The sequence below is a fragment of the Hevea brasiliensis genome, chromosome 17, assembly GCF_030052815.1.
Source record: "Hevea brasiliensis isolate MT/VB/25A 57/8 chromosome 17, ASM3005281v1, whole genome shotgun sequence".
In the NCBI taxonomy this organism is placed as follows: Eukaryota; Viridiplantae; Streptophyta; class Magnoliopsida; order Malpighiales; family Euphorbiaceae; genus Hevea; species Hevea brasiliensis.
Genome location: NC_079509.1, coordinates 52523976 through 52539364, shown reverse-complemented (window position 1 = coordinate 52539364; position 15389 = coordinate 52523976).

Below are 15389 nucleotides of genomic sequence, written 5' to 3'. Positions count from 1 at the left end.
TCTCAAGGGAATGATGAGATAGAAAATTTATTAAATCAAGGAAATTTTATTAAATTTTTAAAAGTTCTTGCTTTATATAATGAGAATATTAGTAATATTGTATTGAAGAATGCTCTTAAAAATCTCAAATTTATATCTCATCATATTCAAAGAGATATCATCAATGCAATTGCAGTTGAGATAACATATATTATCGTTAAAAATATTGGAGATGAATTGTTTTGGCCTATTAGATAAAAAAATTTAAAATTTTTTAAGGAGTTCACGATTGCAGTTAAAACTTTAAATTGTGAGTATTATAGTCGAATCTTAATTAGTTGTCACAATTATAGCTAAAGGACTAAATTAAATTTGAGAAAGTTTACGGTAGATTACAATATAGTCCCTAAAATTTTATTTGATTAACAAAATAGTCAATCGATTTAAACTTTATATTTAAATATTTTTTATTATATAAAATATTTATAATTTAAAATATATTTTATATTTATTTTTAATTGAAATTTTATGCTAAAAAGTATTTTTAAAATAAAAATATATGTATTATTTTTTAGTATAAAATTTCAATTAAAAATAAATATAAATTATTTTATATTATAATTATATTTTATATAATAAATAAAAATATTTAAATATAAAGTTTAAATCAATGAACTATTTTATTAATCAAATAAAACTTTAAGGACTATATTATAGTTAATTGTTAACTTTCTCAAATTGAATTTAGTCATTTGACTACAATTATGACAATTAACTAAGATTTGGCTATAATACACAATTTAAAATTTTGGCTCCAATTGTGAATACCCTAAAAAATTTGGATTTTTTTATCCAATAAGCCAATTGTTTTCTATTTTAGTTGACAAGTGCTAGGATATATTAGTCAAAAGAGTATAGGAGAGTTGTTATACTTTATGTTAATAGAAATAGATGTATTATATATTGAGCATTTTTCCTAGTATTGTGCATGTTCATGATACGAGTGCAACATCAATTAAGAAAAATATTGATTCTTTATTTTTTCACTTATAGCTTAAGCACATCCAATTTAAAAATTTAAGGTTGTGATAGAGATTGTAATATGTAAAGCAAATTCAATGGTCTTAAAAGTTTGATATTAAAAGAAAATTCTAGTGCTCATCAATCTCTAGTGCATACTGTCACGCCTTATCCCTCTCCTAGACGTAACATGTCTCCCGTAATATGTTCAATGGATGCTGAAATCGAATCCTTAGAACCCGGTGAATACATTACAAGGAAATGAATACGATTTAAAATCATTTTAATTCAAAACATAATAGAGTAAGAAATATTTTACTACAAAACTTCATACTACAAAAAGATTATCAAAATAACTGTAAATCAGAAATTCGCTACCAGTCATTTTAATCTATTTCAAAGTACTTTGCAACTATATATTTTGTTTTAAAATTAGATGCAGTACACCTTAAGAAAATGATATAGTTTTCAAATATAAGCTTCCCTATAGAAAAGCATTAAATCAAATAATTTAAAATTTAAAAACTGCTGTATTTTGGTTAAAACAGTTCAAATAATACTTAAATTAACACCTGTGGAAACCTGTGGCAGTCCACAACTCTATAGTCCCATGGATATTAGAATTGCATACTAGTTTTCTTTAATCAACTAACTAATAAATCATTTCATAAAGTTTATAGTTATATACAGACAACAAAATTTTATCTTATTCTGCTCAGATATTAAAACAAAATATCCTGTTGTAAATGGACAACATCATATATACACAAAATCAAGGAACCAATTCACCTACGTCAAGTTGACTTCTGATCTTGGTGACAACAAGTGCTGCTCCTACTTGCCTATAATCTTTCTTTTCCTTTATCTACGTTAGTTAGGAAAATAACTAACGCTGAGTACAAATGTACGCAGTAGTGCACAATAAATATTAAACCATAAACAATTAAATTATCAAATAATAAGTACTGAAAACAATATTCAAAACAAGTTATGGAAATGGATATTCAAATATACTCATAAGGTGAATATAAAAGTATGGGTCACATATAGAAAACAGTTTCTTACATATCATTTACTCATATGGTATCATCTTTAAAACACATTTGCACAATTCAAATTTCATTCTTAATTTCACCAGCCTAATGCAAGATTAATCCACAAGGGCCATCTTCAAATCTCATTTTAACTCTTACCTAAGGGAGGCCATATCATATCACTTTGCACATGCCATCCATAACACCATATATATAAATAATCCGCTAGGGCCATCTTCAAATCTTATCTCATCTCTTACATGAGGGAGATCATATCATATCAATGTGCACAAACCATAGTATCCAGATCACATCCATCCAAACATTAGTGTATCACCTCAACAAATAAGAGATGGGTAATAACCATATTAAGCATTAGCTGTGAGATGTGAAAATAATATCATAAATTCATTTCCTTTTGTATGGGTATGAAATCTCAATGTGGATCCATTTACTGCAAATCTCAGCAACATATACTCTTCACACAAAACACAATATAAATCATAATTTTAATTAAAATTCATCATAACAATAATGAAATTCAATCAATTGTTGTGGTAAAGTTATATTTTGGAGATTATAAAACATGTATCAATAAAGCCATTTTATCAACATAAATATGTAAAAACTTTTAATAGTTTAATACTAGTTGTGCACAAACTTGTTTATCTCTAGTTTAGGTGGATTTGGTTCCTAAGTCAATACTTCCACCTTGCTCCTTTGGAATTGCTGTCATATAGAAAAATTCAGACATTTCAGAATAAATTCCTCGATTATTCCTAATAAGTACACCTGCCGAGCTAATTTTGCTGTTTCCTTAAGAATTTTCCTACCTGATAAACCATAACAATTTTTTTTAACCAATTGGTTATACCTCTCACATTATGTCAAGTTCATTTAGGCATTTTATTAAACACTTGGTGTGTAAGATTTATATGCAAAAAAGAACTAGCTTCCTTTGTTTTTCGGACCCTCGGAAAATACCTTGGTATTCTCCGTCAAAAGCACTTTAATCCTGCAATTCTCAATCAACCAACCAACACAACAAAGTGGCTGCCAAATATGACAATTTCACCATGTTTCAATAACTTCCTACATACTTTGCGTTATGGAAAATTTGATTCAACACCAAATAAATTAATCAAATGCTAGAATTCATGTATAGGTTGCTTAATTAGTTAAATTAACTAGTTAATTGGACCAAAAATAAATTTTCCCTAATTTCTTTAATGTTGGCTGAACCATATCACAAGGAATCCTAGGTGGATTTTGTTGATTCATGCAAAATTCTTGTTGGTTTCTTGTGTTTAGAATGTTAAAATCATGCTAAAAATCAAATTAAACATAATTAAACAAGTTACTTTTATGAGTTTCTAATTTTCCATCAACTTCCATAATCCAACCCACATAAAACTTAACTTTCCTTTCTCTCAAACCATGAAATAAACTAAAGAAAAGTAGAAATAAGTTGCTTAGTAGTGATTGGGAAGCAAAATTCCTTGATTTGGAGTGAAAATTTAAGTTGAAAAATGGTGGTTCTCCTTCCTCCATTTTCTTTCCTTATTCAGCCACCTCCTCTCTCTCTCTCTCCTTTCTTTTTATTTTCTGCATCCTAATATGAATTTTGAGATGTTTTATGGCTGCCATAGTCATGTGCAAGTCACATGACAAGTGTTAGTTTCATCTTTGCCCTTAATCTTCCTTAAAATTACCATATATGATATTTTCTAATTCTAATGCATTTTATTTGTTTCTTTTTAGTTTCTTTAACTTATTAATTCTTCATTATACCTTATTTAAGTCTTAATTAAGAATCTTACAAGGTCCTACATGAATTGAAATAGCAAACATATCCAAAACACCGATTTTTAGCTACTTCCCATGGGAGTCACTAATTGCCAGGACTTAAGCACATTTAATTGTTTTCTAATCCATTTCTTTTGATTTCTTTCACCTTTAATTGACCAATTTAAGATTAAATTATATCTCCTCACCTTAATTTAAGGATAGTTCCAGACATTTCAGCCTTCCAAATAGACGTTAGTCGCCAGAACAGTGGAATATACAAAACTACCTAAAGTGAGGGCATTACACATACTATATTTATTATTTTGCTTATCAACTCTAACTTACACTTGTTGTTAGAAAGTATAAAATTATAGGTTTTGTTTTCAACAAGATTAAACTTTTGTATAATATTATTGAATGTTCATGTAAATGCAAAGTTGTACTTTGAGAGACAAATGGTTGAGATGCTTAAGCCCTCATTTGGCATGCTGAAATTCAAAATGCCAAAATTATTTATAAATGAATTTTAGGTAGAATTCATTTGTAATCAAATTTTCATGTTTGACATGCTGAAACTTAAAATATGTATTTTAATTGAATTCTACAAATTCATATTTGAAATAAATATAGATGAATTTTCAATTCTGCATTTATTTCCTAAAATATCCTTAACATACCAATCTTATAAAATAAATAATAAATTCATAATTATATTCATTTTACTTAACATAATAATCTTGTATTTGTGTTTTTTTATTAAGATAAATAATATACTCATATTTTATATATTACTACACTTAAAATAATATTTATCACTTTGTAATTAAATAATTTAGAATAGCAAAATAATATCTATTAATGATACATTTTTTCCTTATGACTTATTTTTAAAATTAAAAGATGCATCAATGCCCCACAGTCCTATAAAAAAAAAAAGTCAAAATACACATATAAATGGAGGTAGTCCAATACAAGTGGCGGCGCCGCATGCAATGAAGTGGGGTCAAATGACCCCATTAAATATTCTTTTTCATATATATTACTGTAACACCCTCCCTGTAGCAACTCTGTACATTCTACTATTTCGGTGACCAGTGTCGGTCGGGACAGCTAGAACGTTCGGAAAAATATTTAAACTAAAGTGAGGAACCATAATTAACTCAAATATTAATAAGGAAAATTTATAAAAAATTTTAGAAATAAAATATAACTAAGTTGAATGAGCCGATGCCCTAGCGATGGGTAACCCAGTGGGAAGTTGCGGTTTTCGTAACTAGGAGACTTAGACCTAGGGAAAAATTCATAAAATAATTTTTGGCACTCCAGAGAAGAGTCATTGAGGTTTCTATGGTATTAGAATGCCAAGAAAAGGTTTAGAAAAATTTTTCAATTGGTACAGAAAATTTTAGTCTGTTAAGCCAAATGAGGGCATTTTGGTCATTTCATATTCAGAGATAATTTTTGGCCGACTTGTCCAGTTAAGTAAATAATTATTATGACATAAAATATGAATAAATATTGCTAAAAATTAAATTGAAATTTAGTAGACAAGAAAAGGAAAGAAAATTAAAGAATTGGAATTATGATATCATTATGATGTCATTAAAAATCCTCCCACCCAATCAAACTTTGACACATGGCATTAACTTATTTAAAATGACTTAATGGCCAGAAAAAAAGAAAGAAAAATTAGTTGCTTCTTCAAACTTTGGGGTAGCCAAAAACATGGAGAGAGAGAGAGAGAGAGAGGAAAGAAAACCTCCATGAAAGCTATCCCAAGCTCCCAACCTCACCAAATCTCACCTCAAAACCCTAGCCTTCTTCACAAAAAAATTAACCTAGCAACTTGAACATCCTCTAGGCAGCCAAAAGAGAAAGAAAAAAAGAAGTTTGGGTAGCTTGAAATTCTGCTCCATTCAAAGTTAGTGTCCAATCCTTGTTCCTTTTGCTCTAATTCATGTTTAAGGGCATGAATTGTGTAGGAAATGTAAGAAAATAAAACAAACAAGTGTGTGTGTACACTATACAATTTTGGCAGCTAGGGTTAGCTAGGGTTTGATGATTTTGCTTGGTAGAAAAAATGGTTATGAGCAGCCTTTGGTAGTGGATGAGGGATTGAACATAATTGAGTAAATGAAATGCAAGAATTGTGCATGTGTGAAATGAAAAAAATTGGACACTTGAACAATTCTAGGGTTTGCTCATGTGATGGTTTATTAACCTTGTAATGGTCAATTAGTGACCATTTGAATGTGTGTGAGGAGGAAATGAAGTGAGTTGTAGCTTGGGATTTGAGTTTGGGTGGGCTGCCTTGTGTGAACTGCAGGTTTAGATGTGAGTCCAGCCTGTTTGGGCAGCCATAACTTGGGTTGTGTAGGCTCAATTGGTGCAAGGCCAATTGGAAATGAAACTAGACACATAATGGCACAACTTTGGTGAAGAAACCATGCCCAGAAAACCAAACCAAGTTGACCAAAAGTTTGTCCTAATCTGGGTGACCTGCAGTCTGCCTGGGCAAAATGATTAAATGAACAGTATTTCGTCATTTGGCCATAACTCAGTGTAGAAAAGTCCAATTAACCTGAAATTTTACCAGCAACAAGCTGAGATATAGACCAACAACTTTTATAAAGAAACCTAACCCAAATTATGACCAGAATATATTCAAAAAGTGAGTTGCAGTCACTGTTCCTAACACTGTAGATTTGGTCAGTCCAGAAATTCTGGAAAAATTTCAATCCAGCCAGTTGTGGTTTTTGAGCCATAACTTGAGTTACAAAACTCCAAATGGAGTGATTCAAAAAAGGAAATTCAACTAGACAAAATAAGGAACAACTTTCATGTTGATTATTTTACCAAATTTCCACTGTAAAAATGACTAATGGAACAGCAAAGACAAAGCATAAAAATTGAAAATTCTACCCAATTAACATTAAGCTTAGAAATGGTATTGGCAACCAATACCAACAAATTTTGAATGCAAAATGTGGTATGTTGTGAGTATTAGAACCAATGTACCTATTGCCTATGCAAAAGTCAACATTTTTGTTGACTAATGAATGAAATAGTAACACTAAAACTTAATTTTCAAAAATTGTGAAACTTAAAAGTATTAAATGCCCTAGTAGGCCTAATGTGATTGGTTTGGATAGGTTGGCATGCCAATAGGGTTCAGTTAGCAGTACTGCACATGGCGTTATGCTATTCTGTAATTTCATGGCTTTTAGCCATTTTGACATTGTGTTGATATTTGGCCTTGTGCCTATCGTTATTACAGCTTATTAGCCGTTCTGTTGCACACAGGGAGATGCATATGTGATCGATGGTGTGACGGCCCGAGGTACTAGATACCCAGTGCTAGTTTACCCGTTTATCCAGTCCAGTCATCCAGTATAGGTTACTTGGGCACCCAAAAATGAAAGTGAACAAATTTAATGAAATAATGAATAGAACAAGTACATAATAAATAAGATTACCAAATATGATAAAAAAAATTGTTTGCATAAGACATCAAAACATGCACTGCATATTTACTTCATGTTATTTCTTTTTATTTTATTATTGGCACCACTAAGCATTATTGCTTAGCGCGTTGCTTTTGCCACGCGTAGGTTCTGGAGATACTGACCGAGAGCCCAGTAGACCATAGACTGGGTGAGACCTCCTGCAGCTCTGCATAGTGTCCGTGTCACCTCACCATCTTCAGTGCATTGGTAGGACACTAGGTTTCATTTTGGTATTTTGTAACTAACTTTTATTTTCTCTTGTGTAATTGAGACTTATGTAATGTATTTTGATGTTAATGTAAATAGTGAAAATTGTGTTTATGAATGGAAAATTGAGTATTTATTTATTGCTTATATATGAATACCATGAGAAATGAATGATTGAGAAATGGAAATGTTGTTGAAAAATATTGAGATTTTGATGATTATTGGAGTTTGAGAATGATTGGAAATGATTATTGGAAGTGTTTTTTACAAGTTCCGAAGAACTGTTTTCTCCATTTTTAGTCGGTACTCTGCCGGATTTTTTATAAAATTTTCGAAACCTCAAATAAATTATAATTTCAATAAATGACTTAAATGAATTATATTTCACAAATTATATTCAAAACTATGATAAAAATAAATTAAGGAAGAATAAAAATGATTGAGATAAAATAGAGTGTTCCGGTACACTGTGTGACATATCTTACTCGGATATACTGTAGACGGGTAAGGGGTGTCACAATTACACATTATTGACTTACTTTGACCCAGCAAGGTTAAAAATTTTGACCCTACAAATAGTTAAAAATTTTAAAGAAAAGTGTCCAAAAAGCCAATTGGAAAGAAAAATAAATTTGTCCAGCCTCTTTCCTGCATCCACTATTCTATTACCTTCTTCCTTTTGTTCCTTTTTCTTAATCTCCCCCATTTCTACTTGGTTCTTATCATTCCATTATCAAAAATTCTTTTAATCTCCCTCATTTTTACTTGGTTCTTGTCATTCTATAATAAAAAATTCAACATACCCCCTTAAGATTTGTTTTTTTTTTTTCTCAAAATTGAGCAGCAAAAGGTATTATTCTAATTTTGTTTATTTCTATTGAAAATTAGTTTGTAATTTATGAATTGGATAAATAATTAAACTTCATCTTTTCTTCATTATGTGGATATTATTTTGTTTCCTGGACTTAACTAGTAAAATTTTAATAAATTAATCATGTAGAAATTATTTCAATACATTTAGTGTGATGTCAATATGATATTTTGTTTCAACCCATATAGTTTGATATCACTGTAATACAAAAGCAACAACTTATTTATTTTTTTTTTGTAAGAATTGAATTTAATTATGAAACATATTTTATTTTTTAAGTAATGGATAAATTTCTTATCAAATGCCTTATGCTAACCGCAAATTGTCAAAGAAACTAATGGATGACAAAATGAGCGAAAATCGTTAAAACAATAAATCAACTTAGAAAGTTTATATATTAATCCAACATTGACCCCACTGACTAAAGTTTCTGGCTTCGCCACTATCCAATGGTATCCTGTGACAAAGCCAAGATGTCATTTTTTAGCACATTACACAATGACATAATATATTGTATATAATTATTAGCCTAGAAAATAGAATTAGGCGCTAAAGCTTCAAAAGTTAGTTAGTCAGTTAGTTAGCTATTCCACGTGCATTTGATTAGTTAGTCAATGAGTTAGAGATAAATTCTTAGTTCCTTCTTTAGCTAGTTGTATATATATATGTATAAGCTAAAGAGACTCCAGTATTTTTTTCATTCTTCTCAATCAATAATATTCTTTTCCCTTTTCTCAAATGGTATCAGAGCACATTTTTTTGTCTCTCGAGATTGCTTCATTGTTCTTCATTTTCTTGTTGAAACCCTAAGTCTTTGTTCATGGCTACTAATCGAGATCCTACCCAAAACCCCTTTAGTCTGTATTATCTTCATCCTAATAAAAATCCAGCTCTTGTTCTGGTATCTCTAGTTCTCACTAGTCCTAATTACCATTCTTGGTCTCATGTAATGAGGATAACACTTCTGTCAAAGAATAAGTTGCATTTTATTGATGGTTCTTTGAGGGCTCCTACAACTACGGATCCTTTGTATCCTACTTGGGAGAGATACAACACTATGGTGTTATCATGGTTAATCCATTCTTTGTCTCAATCAATTACTCATAGTGTGATTTGGATTGATAAGGCAGCAAATGTGTGGAAAGATTTGAAAGAGAGGTTTTCTCAGGGAGACATCCTTCGAATTTCAGATATGCAGGAAGAGATTTATTATCTCAAGCAAGGTGATCGAATAGTTACTGAATATTTTATAGAATTAAAAATATTATGAAATGAATTAATGAATTTTAGACCTATTCCTAATTGTTCTTGTGCAAATACTTGTAACTGTGGTGCATTGCTGAAAGTTATAGAGTATTTGGATCATGATTATGTAATCAGATTTTTGAAGGGTTTGAATGATCAATATGCTAATGTTAGATCTCAGACAATGATGTTGGATTCATTTCCCACAATCAACAAAGCATTTTCTTTAGTTGTTCAATAAGAAAGACAGATCAGTTCCTTGGGTAATCAAATTGAACCCAAAGTGCTTGTTAATAAAGCTATTAGACGTGATCAACAGGAATTCAAGCCAAGGTCAATTTACAGTGGTCTAAGATCATTGGCTAAAAATGGTCCAAGACCAGTTACACCTTTTGTTGACACAAAATTTTGTACTTTTTGTGGGAAGCCAAGGCATACTGTGGAAACATGCTATAAAAAGCATGGCTATCCACTAAGTTTTAAGAGATATTCTACTGCTACCAATTATGTTAGTACAAATGATGATCCTACTGCTGTTGTTCAGCATTCTGAAGGTGCTCCTATTAGTCAGTCCCAAGGGAGTTTTGGTAATAATCCTGGTTATGGTTTCACTCAAGATCAATACCAAGGTTTGTTGGCCCTACTTCAGGCTCCACAAATTAATTCATCACTGCTTCTAACTCAGTTCATTCTCCTCCTGTTCATACAACTAATCTTGTTTCTTCCTTTGACTCCAACATAGATAATCATTTTGTCTTTTCTTGTTAAAGTAAATCTGATCAGTGGATCCTTGACACTAGAGCCATGGATCACAAAACTCATTCTTTAAAGTTTTTTTTCTTCTTTAAAATTAATTCCTCCTGTTTCTGTCACTTTGCCAAATGGTACTAAAGTCACAACCAACATTTCTAGTACTATCATTCTTTCTTTTCACTCAATTCTGTATGATGTTTTGTATATTCCTGCTTTTAATATCATTTCAGTCACAAAATTAATTTTTTTCTTCTGATTGTTGTTTATTTTTTCATAAACAAATGTGTTTCATTCAAAAACTTCCAAATTGGAAGATAATTGGTACAACTGAAGTGCAAGGAGGCCTCTACACATTAAACAATCCTGCAAGTTCATTCCATTCTCACAAAGTCTTTGCTTCTTCCTCTACTGCCTTTGATTCTTGGCATTATAGACTTGGACATCCATCTTATTCAAGACTCAAGATTCTTCAATAGTATCTTCCTAGTTTTTCTCCTGTAAATAATGCTAGTTATGACATTTGTCATTTTGCTAAATAAAAGAAACTCTCATTTCCTGTTAGTACCTCTAGTACAAATAAACCATTTGAATTGATACATGTAGACCTTTGGGGTCCTTTCTGTTGGATTTTTGATTTAAAATTTAAAAAATATATATAATAATTAAAAAATTAAAAAATCTTTTTGACCTAGTAAAGTTTGTTCCCTATTTTTTGGGAACTAATTTTATTTTTATTTTTTAACGTCACTTGCTTGCTACTTTTAAGGATTTATGGCCTAATATCTCTGATTAGTGGATTAAAACTAGGGATTTTTTAGTCGTTGAAAAACACATATTTTTTCTGTTCTTGAATCACCATTATCATCACGTACTCTCCACTAAATCCCATCTAACCTTTAATCTTGTTTTCTTCTATCTATCACGAATTGATTGTTATATATTCGTTTTATATTTATTTATTTTTTACATCTTCCAGCAACCAATTTTTTTTTACTCTACCAAAGGAAGCAATTTTTCTGTCTGATATTTTTGGGTATATCGACCAATAAATTTTGAGTATTGAGGATAATCGGTTCGGGGAACTCTTAGCTGCACACAATAGCTCCAACAGATTGAAGTATCTTGCGAGAGGGACGTGGTTGATTGATTACTTGGTGCAGACGGGCCGTTTCCTTTCAAAGGGTAGCGCCAAAATTCAGCGTGCTTCAATCCACAAATTCACAGGCTACTCTAATCCTTTTTCTCTTGATTTTATATTGTTATCATCATAATTTTATTGTTTGTTTGTGGTCTATATTTACTATTTTTTATTTAATATGATTGTTGATTTGGTATTAAGTTTTCTATTAATCTTTGAGAGAAAATCGTTTGTGCTTGATTGTTGAAATGGATGCGTTGAAATCTTTGTCTAGCAAACCAGAAAAATTTACTAGACAAAATTTCCTTTGTTGGCAACAACAAATGAAATTTTGGCTTACTGAATTAGGACTATTTTCAGTGATTTTGACTAAATTTAAGGATAAAGAGTCTTCCTTTCCCACTGAAAAAACTGTTGCAGTTGTTTCATCCACTAGTCAGTCTACTACTGCTAAGGATGATTTAACTGATAAAGATATTTTATGTTATGGAAAATCTTAAGTGCCTTGTCTGATAATATTTATCGTATTTTCTATCATACCAAAACTGCTCTTGAATTGTGGGAAGCTTTAGATTATAAATATGGCATTGAAGAAAAGGGTTTGAAAAGATGTTCAATTGAAAATGGCTTGATTTTCAAATGGTTGATGGAAAAAGTGTTTCTGACCAAATTCATGATTTTGAAAATATTATTTTTGACATGAAAATAAAAGATGTTTCAATTGATGATTCTATTTTGATTACATCTCTTATTAAAAAATTACCACCTTCATGGTCCAATTTTGCTAAAAGTTTGAAATAGAAACTGAAAATTTTTCTTTCGATGAATTGCTTGTCTCCTTGAAAATTGAAGATAGGCATCGTCTTACACAAACCAAAACCAAAAAATTGAATTTCAAGCCAAGGCACATGTTGTGAAAATTTTCACAAACCAAAATCAAAGAGTTTTAAGAAGGTTGCATCCAAAAAGAATTTTAATAGGAACAACAACAATATAATGAAAGGTAACAATTTTAATCAGAAAAGGGGTGTAGAATGTTGGGTTTGTGGAAAGGCCAATCATGTTGCCAAAAATTGCTTCAAGCGTCATGGTCAACACAATAAGGCACCTTCTAGTAAAAAACCAAAAGCTAATGTAGTGACCATTGGAGATAGCTCCCAATCCCCATCTCATATGTAACACCCCGAACCTCTGAGTTATGAATAGTACCATTTTTGGTCCGTGACTAGTACTATTTAAAGACACCTTGAGGACCAAAAATAATAGAAAATTAATTGAGATAGACACAATAAAAATTCAAGTGACCCAAAAATATAAGGATTCACCGGATATATTGAAAAAGAGGGATTATGACCCGATAAGGGGCATTTTGGTCAATTCACCTCAAGAGTTGACTTTTGACCGAAATATCAATTAGATTAAATGAAATTAATGAATTGAATTATGGGGTAAAAATTAAAGAAAAATTCAAGTAAAAATACGTAAGGGAAAATTTAAGAAATGAAAACTTAAACTTTCATTTCTATTATGACAAAATTAAAATGAAGGACTTATGGGCTTTTGATAATTAAATTTAATTATTTAATTAAAAGGAAAAATTAAGTGTAAATGTAAAAAAAAAGGAGAATAAAAATTTAAGTTTAATTATCCTTATGACACAATTAAAATTTATAATTTTAATAAACTAATTTTGGAGTTAATATATATATATATATATATATATATATATATATATGTCTTCTTCATTTTTATTTTTTCATAAGGTGCCACCACCCACTCCTCTCTCTCTCTTTTTCTCTTCTTCTTCCACTTCTTCCCCTCATTGATTTCCCCTCCCAAGTTTTAATTCTCTTAAATTTCCTTCATAAATCTCATAATCCACTAAAAGAAAAGATCAAAGAGAACTTTGATTGAGGCATTGGAGCAAGTAGAGAAAAATAAATTAGAAGAAAAATTGAAGTTAGAAAGAAATCACTTGAGGTAAGTTTCTTTTCATGTTAGATTAGTTGTATAAGCTTTGAATGAAGTCAACTTATGATAAAATTTCATGAGAAATTGAAAGCAAACATGCATGGAACCTAAACTAGGGTTTTGGCCAACTTAGGAAAAATTAGGGTTTTGATGTATTTTAGTTAAATTGATGATAAATCTAAGTTAAATTGAGGTAGTATGCATGATTGGGAGTAGTAAGATTTCATGGGATTGCATAAATTGAATTATGGAAGATTATGGTTCATGAGAAAATTGGGTTTTAGTGCTAGAGAGTGAAATTGGTGTGTGTAGTGTTAAATTATGATCATTTGAAGTTTATTTAATTTGAATTGACATTGGGTTGATGAATGGAAGTAATGAAATAGTAGGATTGGGGAAAATTGTAAACTTTGGTATTTGAAAATTGTGGGTTTTGTGTTAGGAAGTGCCACTAATGTGTCAATGCTAAATTATAGTCATTTTGGGTGAATTAAATGTGAATTGAGGTTGGTTAGAGGGAACAATTGAAGAAATGAAAAATTGAACTTAGGGCAGAATTTTGCACATTGAATTCAGTGTGTTTAGAAGCCCATAACTTGAGTTACACAACTCCAATTGGTGTGAAACCAATTGGAAATGAAACTTAAGACATAGGGCTAGAATTTTCGTGAAGATACCCTGCCCCGAAAAAGACCTTAAGCTACCCGAAATAAGCCTTGAAATGGGAGATAAAATTTTGGAACCTGCAGAATTTGATCATATAAACAATAAACTTTTCATGGCCATAACTCTCTCTAGAAAACTCCGATTTAGGCGATTCTTAAACCGATGGAAACCTAAGACATAGTAGAACATTTCATATGAAATACTTGAGGCCAAATTATGGACTTAACCCAATTAAATTGCTGAGCAAAATTGAATCATCGAATCTATAGAAATCTGCAGATTTACCATATGAACAGTAAATTTTGCATGGCCATAACTCTCTCTAGAAAACTCCGATTTGGGTGATTCTTGAACCGATGGAAACCTAAGACATAGTAGAACATTTTGTGTGAAGAACATTAGGCCAAATTATGGACTTAACTTGATCAAATTGCTAAACGAAGTTAGATCGATAAATCTGCCAGAACTAAATCTGCAGGATGAATAGTGACATGAACAGTAATTGTGTTTTAGTCATAACTTGAGCTACACAACTCCAAATTAGGAAATTCAAAAAGGAAAATAAAGTTAAGACATAAATGAACAATTTTCATGAGGAAGACCTCACCAAATTATGATCAAAACTAGGTAAAAATTTGGTTCAAAGATTGGGGCATCAAGCTGTCCCAAAACCAAAATATTCTAAAATTTTCAAAGCTAACTTGGGATGCATTAGACATGCATGTAATGAGTTCTTAGCAGCAATTGAGATTGGTATTGAGGTATTCTATTTGTGTATTTTCAGTAGAAAAAAAAGTTGGAACGGACAAGGAGAAGTAAGTAAGAAATAAGGAGAATTATTGAAGGTTTGTACACAACTAACATTTTCTTCATTTTTAAACTTGTAAATTGCTTGGAATGTGTTAAATTGAATGAGTTTGCTTTGAACAAGTTTACTTTGACTGAAATATGGTTTTTCTCTTGCATATAAGAAATTTGGGTGTTGCCACCTTTATATGGATATTATGATGAATTTAAATCTGTTTATTGGTTTATAAATGTCATTGTTGAGTGGGAAATTTTTGGAAACTGTTTTGAAACCACAGTTAGCATGACAGTCCCTTTCAGAACTCTCTAGTAGTAACGGTTACTTGGGGTTGATAATTGATATTGATTATGTCTCCCATTAATAACGGTTAGTGGGGTAAGACTACATGAGTACTCATTAGCTA